Source organism: Macrobrachium nipponense, chromosome 46 (assembly GCF_015104395.2).
Source record: "Macrobrachium nipponense isolate FS-2020 chromosome 46, ASM1510439v2, whole genome shotgun sequence".
Classification (NCBI taxonomy): domain Eukaryota; kingdom Metazoa; phylum Arthropoda; class Malacostraca; order Decapoda; family Palaemonidae; genus Macrobrachium; species Macrobrachium nipponense.
Window position 1 is genome coordinate 34781572 of NC_061106.1, and position 13601 is coordinate 34795172.

Here is a 13601-nt window from a genome sequence, read left to right on the forward strand (position 1 = left end):
CATACTAAGTTGCTGGTTCGCGCCGCTGATTCACTTCGTAAATACTTGTCGTTTTTTTAAATTCATCCTCCCCGTCTTCTGAGGAAACTTCCTGACCGCCGAAGTCAATCGAAGAACCTGCTTTTCACATCAAGTTAATGATGATTGTAGGTGGCGGTCACTGGCAACTTCCATCCAGACGCCAGTCATCGATCGTTGCCCGCGCGGCCAGTCCTCGTTTATTTTCCCATGTGCATCGTTCGCTTTCAAATCCCGCCTGTAAATTATGGCGCGAGCGAATGGATGAGCGAAACGTGAATATTCATTGTTAAGGTTTGACAGAAAGCCCGGGCGATGATGTTTAATTATCGACTTTTTTTGATATTCCAGACTGGCAGAAATTTCGGAGGCTGGAAGAGGTATTTTGAATTCATTTACTAAATGCTCTTGTATTTCTACCTGTTTAATTCAGACTATTATAACTCCTTTTTATTTTTTTCTTTCTCATCGACCGAGCTGAGGGATCGTAATTAAAGAGGAGATAGTGAAATACACGACTTTGGTCGCCGTAGTCGAGTGATAATGATAAAAGAGAGAGAGAGAGAGAGAGAGAGAGAGAGAGAGAGAGAGAGAGAGAGTCCTAATTAGGTATTTAATGGAGATCGTTTCCCTTGACTGTTTAATCTTTACTTTAATCTTAAAAAAAAAGATCGTACTTTTGACTGACATCTGATTCACCAGTATCTTTGACCTCTAGCAGGTCAATGGCGCCTTTGGTGGGTTTGTTTTATATGAATAAGGTACATATTCCGAATAATAATAATAATAATAATAATAATAATAATAATAATAATAATAATAATAATAATAATAATAATAATAATAATAATAATAATAAAATTCAAAGATATTGCTGCATCTAACCTGTAAATAGTCTTCTCTATTTTTCTAATAACTGCAGGTATTCGAAAAATAGAGAAGACTACTTACAAGTTAAATGCAGCTGGTGCAGCAATATCTTTCTATAATACTTGTTTGAAAGAGGGTCTCCTTCCAAATAATAATAATGATAATTTTTATAATAATAACAATAATGATAATAATAAAAATGAGGACAAATCCACATTTATGGATATGTACATAGTATATTTAAAGATAAATATGTACAGAAAAGATTTCGGGAAACTGTTAGATTCCCCTTTTCAGTCTATGAGAATAACAACAACAACAACAACAACAACAACAATAATAATAATAAAATAATATAATAATAATAATAATAATAATAATAATAATAATAATAATAGTAATAATAATAATAATTGAAGAAGAAACACAAAATCACTGTGTAACGTGCTTACTTGTAAGTATTTACATATAATTCTACTGCTTTTTTTTCAATCTTCAGAAGAAAACTGAAAGGAGTTTTTGTTTTGCTTAATAATAATAATAATAATAATAATAATAATAATAATAATAATAATAATAATAATAATAACAGTCCCTGCCGCGCCCGTCCTCCAACTGTTGAATCGAGGATGAACACCCCGTGGAAAAAACTTCCACAGCTTTAACCGCTTCCCACACCTGCACAGAAGGCTCATCAGCAGCACTTCAAGATCCCCGTGAGTCAATGACGTCACTCACGCCGCCTGGGTACAAAGGCATTTGTGAGCCATAGGCTCTGTCGGCCCCATTTAGCTAACACTTTTTTACTTAATCCTCTCATCTTTTCTCTGTTTCATGAAGCTTATCGCTCTTTATTCTTCCCCCATGATCAAACCTCCTCAAAACAAATGATCCTATCATGCATTTATATTTCAACATTTTCATTCTTTTGGCCATTTTCACTTTACATAAGCTATAACAAGAGTTCAATTCAACCGTTTCTGCTTTTCTCTCGTTTTGATATTCAACATCCACACTTATATTTCATCAAATTCATTTGGCCCTTTTACTTTGCAAAGCTATAACAAGAGTTCAATTCAACCGTTTCTGCTTTTCTCTCGTTTTGATATTCAACATCCACACTTAGATTTCATCAAAGGAACTAGTCTCAGCAGAGGTTTCTATCAAGCATTCTATCTTTACTGTCTATAGACAACCTCAACTTCTCAGATATTTTTCTGTTTTAACTGAGATTCTGCAGCTTTCCCGATTTTGCCTATTCACAGACTCGCCACTTTTCTTATCCTACCATCAGACATTTCCTAAAAGCTCACATGCCTAAAAGACTCTTAAAATCTAGAATTTCGGCCAAAGGCCAAGCGCTGGGACCTATGAGGGCATTCAGTGCTGAAAGGGTAATTGAGTAGGAAGGTCTGAAAGGTGTAACAGGAGGAAATCCTCGCAGTTGTACTATGCAACAATTGTTAGGAGAGGGTGGATAGCAACATGGACGGAAGCGAATATGAACGTAAGTACAGTAAGAGGAATGAAAGAGGTTGCAGCTAAGGGCCGAAGGAACGCTGAAAAGAACCTAAGTTATGCCTACAGCGCAGCGTGAGGTGTATAATAGCCTAACCCCCCTACGGAGTAGACCTATTATGTCTTGTATTCCAGATGATTTAAAGACTCAAGCACTTCCATTCTTCATGTCTACACCCACCCGGCTTCCAATTACATAAATCTTTCAAATTTCACTTTCAAACTTGATTTCCAACAATCAAGCCCCTCGCAAAATATTTTTATTAGTAAAAAGTTTCGCCCGTTCTAACTCCTCCGGGAACTGTATCTGCCAGCAACGCGACCTCTTTCTCAGTCACCCTGTTTTGTATTAATTAAAATGTTTAAGGGCAAGCCCCTTTTCCTATCGTCCAAACCTGGCCAGGTAGATTCCGAGAATTACTCCGAGTGTTAGATAGCTCCTGCTAAACATATACTACTCTTGTCATTCAGTGATGACCGAGGTAAATCATCATAACTAAGCATTACCGCTCAGAAACCATGAGTGGAGAGAGCCCTTTTATACTGATGAGTGATCATCCGTGCTGTGGAGTCCAAATTAGATAGCCAGTGGCGTGTATCGAACCTGGGCACCTGACTAATGGAAGTTCCACGTACGCAAGAAGCAGCTTGTCAGGAGATTGGACTTGTAGTGAGTTATAACAAGATTTTTGTTTGTTTGTTTGTATGGTGTTTTTACGTTGCATGGAACCAGTGGTTATTCAGCAACGGGACCAACGGCTTTACGTGACTTCCGAACCACGTCGAGAGTGAGCTTCTATCCCCAGAAATACACATCTCTAACACCTCAATTGAATGCCCGAGAATCGAACTCGCGGCCACCGAGGTTGCAGGTCATGACCCTACTGATCACGCCACTGAGGCGCTTGGACTCAGAGTGATCAGAAGATTGGACTCAGAGTGAGTGATCAGAAGTTAAAGTATTTAACAGATTACAGTATATGCCGAGTTGTCAACCAGACTGATAACGAATAACGAGCTGATAACCCTTGAGTTATCAGAAGTTGATTGTTGAACAAACATGTTTATGTTCAGAGTAGTTAAAACTATGAACCACTGTAAAATTGTTGATATTTCCTAGGTAGAGTAACAGTTTTGTGCAGATGGAAGTCTACATCTAAGATGAAAGTTTTGAAATTGTATAAAATTTACAATAATTTTATTACTTTTTATTTGTTGACGAAAATGTTCCGTTCCTTTTAGCAGAAAGCTGCCAGAATAATGATGCGTAACTCTGCTCACCAGATTTTCGTTTCTATTAACTTTCCAAGCAAAATTCGCTACAATTTTCTTTGCTTTCGAGTTCAAAGAGCGAATAAATTAATGGTTTCTCTCTGTGGTGAGCTTGTCTAGTTAAGACTTAGTTAATGTGTGTGTGTGTGTGTGTGTGTGTGTGTGTGAAGAATGACTACTTAAAATCATCCACAATTCTTGTAATAAAAAGAAACTAATAGGAAAACTTATGCAGTTTTTAGGCTTAATAACTCAGTGGCAAATCTACACGCCACGAGCTTGGAGGATGAAATATAACAGTCGTATCGCAAAGCACAGCTTTCCTTTGTGCCAAAGAAACATAGATAACAGGATTATCATGTTGCATTTTGCTTTACGCAATTGCTTGGTCCAGAAACGGGCAATAGAAATTCGTTCATTGTGCTTACTATTACACACACGTAAATAGTTGTATCGATGTAAATATAACTTTCAAGCAAGAGAACTCAGAAGTTGACAATAACTGAGAATGTGGTCTATGCGTAACTCACCAGTTAATTGATGACGGAAACAAACTTTCCGTTATAATGATATTCCATACTTAGATTCCATACAAACAATAGTGATTGCGCAACACTAGTCATTAACAAGAAAAATTTAGTATAATAATGCCAATAAAGTAATACCGTAAAGTAAAAAGTCAGTTACTAACTTCGTAACAAGTCTATTTACATCGTCAGAACGCCGAACCCACTTCGCCAAACCTTAAGGTGAAAGTCTAGGCGATTAAGCATTCTCTAACCCCTACCATCTCGGTTCTTTTACAAAATTTTCATATTTGCTAGCAAGCACCTCAGTGGCGTGGTCGGTATGGTGTTGGCGCACCACCTTGGTGGCCGCAAGTTCAATTCCCGGGCATTCCGAAGTGCGGAATTTTCGTCTGCTATGCGGAATTAAAAGTCTACGGGGCACCTATCCAGGTTTGTATGCCGATGCGGATTCCACATCTGCATTTTCAGCAGCAATTTCTTCATGGCGCATTCATGTAAATTTATCATATACAAATTGCAATATTTTTTTACTTTTAAACAATTTCTCATTCAAATACAATATTATAAAAGATAAGACTCTTATCAGAATATGACGGTGATATGATTAATGTACATAAATCTGTAATATAATTTATTAAAAATTATTCTTTATGATTTAATGAGTTATATACTGATATATAAATGCTGTTATGCTTATTACAAACTTATCTGTAAATATATCTGGGACAAATAAGAAAGGAAAAAATAATACTTCTCATATGTATATATATACGTATATAGGTATATGTATATATATATATATATACAGTGCATGTATATAAATATATGTAAATATAATATAGATAAATAAATATTATATAGTATATATATATGTATGTATGAATATATATCTATATATATATATATATAGATATATAGATATATATATACATGTATATATGTTTATATACACATATATATGTTTATATCTATATATACATATATATATATATATATATATATATTATATATATATATATTTTATATCTATATATAATATATAGATATATATATATATATATATATGTATATATATATTATATATATATTATATCAGTAACGTACCTTAAGTATAACGAAATTGATATAAATCGTTCAAATCCCTATGTGCGAAGTTCATGATCATCATATCCTACGAATAGGTGCAGTAAACAAGTGATCAATTACCTCCACAATCTCCTATGGGCATACAGTTTTTATCGCTAGTAGGTAGTACGCTAAACAAGTGCGATACTCAGTGTTTTCAACGAAGGATTTTCAGTGCCAGAATTCTCGCTTTTAATTAATTTGCTATGTACAAAGGTAATGTCCAGAGTTTCAAGAATACATCTTTGGAGCTCACGTTTCATAGACAATGAAACTTCTAATATTATATATACCTGCATCTCTGCAAAACTCGTAAAGATCAAGTGGCAACCATAATTATGCGGACTAAGTATTCTATCTTCCCAGATCGCCAATCCATTATCATGTCATCTATGAAATTTATGTTGAAGTAAAATTTGTAGTGCACATTATTCAATCTATAGTAGATTCACATCAGCCGTACATTTGATGTCCAGGCCAGTCCCTTATAACGCTCCTGATTGGCTGTTGATAAGCCAATGACAGGGCTGGAGCATTCACATAGGCAGGATGTATGTTCCACTTCTCCTGAGGGATGCTTTTGAAAGATGTATCCCTCATGAGAGGTGGAACATACATCCTGCCTAAGTGAATTCTTGAGAGAGACTGAGAGATTCCAGCCCCGTGATTGGCTTATCAACAGCCAATCAGGAGCGTCTTAAGGGAATGGCCTAGACATCAGATGCACCGGTGATGTGAATTTACTATAGTAATATCTGTTTACATGATAATACATTTAAAATAGACCTGAAATTATGTTTTCTTTATACACCAATATTTGATTCAGGACCCAGGACAGGTTAAAACTTTTTCCCTGTCATGTGTCATCATTAGTTTGTTTTCAATAAGTAATTGAAAATAAGGGAAAATCAGACTCCTCCTTCTTTTCAACTGGAGAACACCCTATTCTTCTTAATTGGTTGAACTTGAACGCCTACTGTTTCCAGTCCCACCCTTGGGCGAATCCTAGTGGGTGCCGTGATCCATCGTAACCACCCACTTGATGGGTCAAGGTTCAACACTTACAACTTGCCTCATCACATTTTGTTGTGTCGAAGGCGCTGGTTTTATGGGTCTCACTTTTCAAACATCCTATTTTGCATTCAGTTTCTAACTCTCTCTACCTCTCCTTCGCCTTCATCTACCTTAACTCTACTAGTAGATTTTCTTAGCTAATATATTCCCTACATAACTATTTCTACAGACTTCTGCATTCTTAACAATGCAAGTTTGTATGATTATGAAATGTGCCAGCATTTTCTTGTTTTTGTTTAGTTTAGTGGTCTCAAGACAAGATTAATTAGATAATTAAATATCTTAAATATGGATTATTGTGTCTCAATTGAGAAAACTACTGCACCAGGTAAAAAAAAAAAAGTGCTCTCAAGTTCAAAGCAAATGTAACTGTCGTTTCTCTCTCTGGTAGAAGACAGTTCAGTGTTATACTAAATAACAGGAACTGGAATTGTAGGTGGATGCATTCCATAGCGATAGAAATTATATCCAATATAGGTAGGCAGGTTACTCGGTTGTAAGAACATATATACAGGATGTTTCGAAATTAAAGCCCCCACCCTCTACAGCATAAACTAAAATTGATATGGACAAAAACAATAGTAATTCAGAACAGGTATTTATTTAAGTTTCTCTTTGAGTATTTAATATTTTATGTGGCCTCCATCTGCCTGTACTACAGCCTGCATTCTTGAGGGGTATGATTTCAGTGAACCGCAAAAAAGCTGAGACTCAACTCCATTTCCCTGAGCACTTCAGTCACCTCTCTTCGCAGGTCGTTGAAGCTTAGTATACCATCATAGTTCATTGTGCGCGCTTCAACACGAACCCTTAAGATACTACCAATGTTTTCACACCCATTAAGGTCAGGGGAGCTACCTGGAAATTCACTTGACGAGAAGAAATCGATACCACTGTTTCGAAGCAGCTCCTGTGTCTGAAGAGCCTTGAAACATGGTGCCTTATAATGCAAAAATGTGATTTCTTCAACAGATAACACATTTTCAGAATCTTTGAGGAAAGAAAATACTCCACCAGTAAGCACAGTTTCTTTGAAGTATTCGCCATTCCATGACTGTCCTTTTTCTTTAATGATCCACATGACCGTTTGGCTGTGAAACAGAGAAAAAATTCCAAAACATTCAGGAAATTTCACACTTGGCAATAGCGCACATCATCGCTGATATCATCCAACTTTGCAGCCCAAATGATGTCATTTTTATGATTTGGCTTCCTGACTGTGTAAATGAAGAATTCATCTGATGCAGCAACATGGAGAAAATCAGCTTCATCCCAATCATTAAGAAATGAACCACAAAACCATGCACGGTCTTCTCTCTGTTGCTGAGTGATGTTGGGCTTGCTGATAGCATGAAATGGCTTGATATCAAATTTTTCAACTCATGATATACAGCACTATAACTTCTCTTCTTTCCCCTTTTTGTTTCTAGTTCAAGCGCCAATTTATATAAAGACTTTCTTGGTCTACCCAATGTCTCAGGTATGGTGCCTTTTGACTCCTGAGAAAGGACTTCAACCCTTACAAGATTCTCACTCTTTTCGTGATGACAGTCATATGGATTTTTGTTCCAGTTTCTTTTAACAAAGGATTCATCTCTTTTAATGTATTTAGCTATCCAGGAACATGAAATGAAGGATGCGCCAGCATCCCTGGCCTCTCTGAAGGTTATAGCCCAAATTCGGTCAATCCATCTGATTTCCTCCAAGTCGTTAGCCATGGCTGTATCTAACTCCGTCACTCAGTCTGAAAATACAAGAAATGTAAAATGAAAAATGACTTAATAGAAACTTAAGATAATGTACTTGGAGATAGCCTATAGCAGAAAACTTCATAACTTTCCATTTGTTCTGTGGATTGTTGGCGGGGGGGGGGGGGGGGGCTCTAATTTCGAAACACCCGGTAGTATACTACATAATTAATTAGTCAATGACTGAACACTTGAAAATGGAATTAAAATTTTCATTATCTCTATGAAATTTTCAGTTTTAAAACAATTTGATGATATATTGTGGTTACACAGTACTGTAGGAGTGCTGCATATTTTATTGGAATACAACATTCTTTAAAACTACTGTGATTCAAATTGACCATCCGTCACAGAATTGTACAAAGAATTTCCAGTCACATAACATGGATTCCCTGGAAAATGACTTTGTGGTTAATCAAAGGTGTGTTTACTTTTATTGTTACTGAATTGGGACTGAATCTAAATTCCAGGTGATTAATGGTCGCTGAACCGCATTCATTCAAAACAATTCTTATTATTTCTATGTTCTCAAATAATAAGATAATTGTGAATTGCAAATTTACATCCCATTTTTAATGTGTTACAAGGAGTCTCAAATATTTCCGACGTTCAGAAAGCTGCCTGCATATTATATTAAACATATACGCAACGTCTTACTAAGGTTGCGTTCACACCAAACGCGCCGCGTCGAGTCGCGCTAATTCATGGCTAGTGTCATTTTCGCCTTTAAGAATTAGGAAATAGAAATAGGAATGTTAGTGTTTTCTATTTTGTTTTCATATTGCATTTCAGTTTACGAACGCGAGTTATGTTCTAATAAAATTGTACTCCTTTATATCTTTTTTCTTTTTTATGTAGGACAAAATGTAATATAATTAAATTTCAGTTCATCCTTTCTTTGTATCCATATGATATACATTTAAAATCTTAAAACTTACCTATAGTTTTTGAAAATGTTTATGGCTGGGCAGTTAATTATATATATATATATATATATATATATATATATATATATATATATATATATATATATATATATGTATATATATATATATATATCTATATATACGTATATATATATATCATATATATATATATATATATATATATATATATATATACATTCTCTTGATGTTTCGGCTAATTCGTTTAGAATTGTATCTTTTAATTAGTTATCCTGTAGAATTCAATAAAAATGAAACTTGCCTGAGAAAAATGACCCTTTTTCCCCTAAGTTGCAATTGCCCGCCTGTAGGTAGTATTGTTTTTCTTATAGATCAAAAAGGTAAAATAAAGGAAAATCCCCAAATTTATTTTAACAGATAAGATTTTTAAAAATCCCGCATGGAGAGAGAGAGAGAGAGAGAAGAGAGAGAGGAGAGAGAGAGGAGAGAGAGAGAGAGATCATACAAAGAAGATACGTACTGCAAAAAATCCCGAGAGTGAGAGAGAGATCTCAGTCATTTATAACACCAAGAGACAAGGCAGAGTTAAAAAAATTTTCAGAATATTTCCTGCTATATTTTGAAAAATCGAAATATCTCTCGTGGAATATAGAAAATCAACGAAAAATCGAGAGAGAATGAGAGGAGAGTATGTGAACTGGGTATGTCCAGATATTGTTCGAAATACGGAGAGAAGTCTAACACAGGAGTAGTCATCTTGTTTATTGTGGCTGCCTATTCACTGGTGAGGTTCTTCCTGACTACCGTTGATGGAGTTGAACAGCCCAAGGAGAGGGAACTGAAGGAGAGAATTGCGGCAACAGAGGCTCGACAACAATGATGAGATTCAGAAGGCGGGCGGAAGGGAAGAACACACTCGTGTGATCCAGATCACTCAGGTGTTGCAACAGTAGGCCTGGCAAGAAAGGGCCTACTCGCTCGAAGCTGACACGTTGTTCCTAAAGAGGGAGAACGACCAAGAAAAGAGGGAAAATCGGCAGCTGGAAGACAAGATCCTCAAGATCACAGATGAAAATCAGCAGCTGATGGAAAAGACAAAGGAAATTGGGGAGAGAAACGATGCCCTATGTGAGAGGATAAGGGAACTAACAGTGCGGTTGGCAGAGGCAAACAGCCAGGTTGAGAGGCAAGAGGAACTCATACGACAGAAGGAGAAAGACCCGCAGTTATAAAGCAAAGAAGCGGCGCAGATGGCGAGGCTCATCCAGGAACAAAAGGACGCAACCGAAAAGCGCGAATCTGGCAGGAAAGACGTCGAGGTCAAGTTCGAGCGCCTGCAGAGGGAAGTGGAAGAGGGAAGTGTGGACTCCAGTGTGAAGTTGAGGCTGCAAAACTCAAGAGGAAGGAGCTGACATGCCTTCTAGAGAAAGGAAATCGTGGCTGAAGAGGAAGACCGGTGTCCAGGGCGAACGGAACGAAAAGCTGGAAGATGAGGTTGGACAGCTGTGAGGAGCGAAGAAGAAATTGGTTTACAACCTGAAGAACCTGCAGGGGAAAAACAGACGCCTGGAGAAAGACAACTGGAAAAAGAAGGAGCAGCTGTTCGTCTTGAAGATGAACTTGCATGGAAATGAATATGCTAAAATGTTTTCTTAATAGTTTTATTGATTCCTGAAAGGGATAGGAAGAAGGGAAGATTGAAGAAAACGTTAGGAAAATGACAGGATTGGTGGAGTGCCAGGAGAAGCATAGGATTCAGATAAGCCCCAAGAGAACTGAAAGGGTTCAGAGAAGCCCCAGGAGAACTGAAAGGATTCAGAGAAGCCCCAAGAGAACTGAAAGGATTCAGAGAAGCCCCAGGAGAACTGAAAGGATTCAGAGAAGACCCAGGACAACTTAAAAGAATCAGAGAAGCCCCAGGAGAAATGGAAGGAGTCAGTAGCATATTCTGGTTCTAAGACTAAGCAAAGGTGTTGTCTATGACGGGACAGGTGGGCGAAGGCCCGCCACGTGTCCCAGGACGGGTGGGCGGGGCCCGTCACACATCCAGGGATGGCCGGACGGGGCCCACCACACTTCCCGGGACAGGCGGGCGGGGCCCGGCAACCCGTCACGGGACGGGCAAGAAGGGCCTACCACGCATCCCAGGACAGGCGGGCGGGGCCCAGCAACGCGTCACGGGATGGGCAAGCAGGGCCTGCCACGCATCATGGGACAGGCGGGGAAGGGCCTGCCACACGTCCCGGGGCAGGTGGGCGGGGCCAGCCACGCGTCACATGATGGGCGAGCGGGGCCCACCACACGTCCCGGGACAAGTGGGTGGGGTCCGCCACGCGTCCCGGATGGGTGGGTGGGGCCTGTCAAACATCCAGGGATGGCTGGGCGGGGCCCGCCACAAGTCACAGGACAGGTGGGCGAGGCCCGCCACGCGTCCCGGGACGGGTGGGCAGGGCCCGTCACACATCCAGGGACAGCCGGGTGGGGCCCGCCACACATCCCGGGACAGGCGGGTGGGCGGGGGCCCAGCAACGCGTCAGCGGGACGGGCAAGCAGGCCGCCACACGTCCCTGGACGGCGGGCAGGCCCGCCACACATCACAGGACGGGCGGGAAGGGCCTGCCACACGCCCCGGGAAAGGCGGCCTGCCACACGCCCCGGGACAGGCGGCCTGCCACACGTCAGATGATGGGACGAGCGGGAGAGCCCACCACGCGTCCCGGGACAAGCGGGCGGGGTCTGCCACGCGTCCCAGGATGGGCGGATGGGGCCTGGCATGCATCCCGGGATGTGGGCGGGCGGGGGCTATCCGCGCTCTGGGGATGGGCCGGAGCTGTCCGCCACGCGTCCCGGGACGGGTGGGCAGGGCCTGGCACGTGTCCTGGGAGGGGAGGGCTGGGAGGGGAGGGGGGGCCTTCCACGCGTTCGGGGACGGGCAGGAGCGGTCTGCCACGCGTCCGGGGACAAGTGGGCGGGGCCCGCCAAGCGTCCTGGGATGGGCAGGCGGGGTACGCCACGCATCCCGGGACGGGTGGGCAGGACCCATCACACATCCTGGGACAGGTGGGCGGGGCCCGCCACACGTCCCGGGACAGGTAGGCGGGGCCCGCCATGCGTCACAGGACGGTCGGGCAGGGCCCGCCACGTGTCCTGGGACAGGCAGCGGGGCCTGCTACGCGTCCTGGAACGGGCGGGCGGGGACCACCAAGCGTCCCAGGACAAACAGGTGGGGTCCTCCTCACGTCCCGGGTCGGGTCGGGCGGGGGGACCTGCCACGCGTCCCAGGATGGGTGGGCGGGGCCTGCCACGCGTCCCTGTTCTGGCAGGCGGGGCCCGCCACACGTCCCAGGATGGGCGGGCGGGGCCCACCACGCATCCGGCGCGGGCGGGGGGGAGCAGTCTGCCATGCGTCCGGGGACGCTGGCGGGGCCCGCCAGCATCCCGGGACGGGTGGGCAAGGCCCGCCATGTGTCCCAGGATAGGCGGGCGGAGCCTGCCACATGTCCCGGGATGGGCGGGCATGGCCCACCACGTTTTCCCGGGACGGGTGGGCAACGCCCGCCACGTGTCCTGGGACTGGCGGGCGAGGCCCGCCACTTGTCCCGCGACGGGGGCAGAGCCCACCACGTGTTCTTGGACAGGTGGGCATGGCCTGCCACATATCCCGGGACGGGCGGTGGGGCCCCGCTATGTGTCCCTTGATGGGTGGGCGGGGTCTGCGAAGAGTCCCGGGACAGGTGAGTGGGGACTGCCACAAGTCCCAGGATGGATGGACAGGGCCCGCCACGCATGTTGGGATGGGTGGGCGGGGCCGCCACGTGTCTGGGGACGGGCGGGCAGGGCCCACCACGCGTCCCGTGACGGGCAGGCGGGGCCCCTCACAAGACCCGTGACAGGAGGCGTGTCCTGCCAAGTGCCCCAGGACGGGAGGGGGAGGCCTGCCATGTGTCCTGGGACAGGCAGGCAGGCCCTGCCACGCCTCCGGGGATCGGGCGGGTGGGGGGGGGGTGGGGGCCCCTTCTACATGTCCCAGGACGGGTCGGGCGTGGGCCTGTCACGCGTCCAGGGTATGGGTGGGCAGGGTCTGCCATGCGTCCTGGACGGGCAGGCGGGGCCCCGCCACAGTGTTTCCTGGGACAGGCAGGCGTGGCGTGCCTAAGTGTCATGGGACGGATGTGTGCGGGGGCCCGCTACGTTAGTCCCAGGACGGGCAGAGTGATGACCTAGCGCACATGTCCTTGGTTATGGACGCGGCGATGCCCCGCCACGTTTCCTGGGACGGGCGGGCAAGGCCCGCCACGTGTCACGGGACGAGGGCGGGCGAGGCCCGCCACTTGTCCCACGACGGGGGTGCAGAGCCCACCACGTGTTCCTGGACAGGCGGGCATGGCCTGCCACGTATCCCGGGACGGGCGGGGTCTGCGAAAAGTCCCGGGACAGGTGAGCGGGGACCGCCACGAGTCCCAGGAGGGACGGGCAGTACCTGCCACGCATGTTGGGATGGGTGGGCGGGGGCCCACCACGTGTCTGGGGACGGGGGGTGG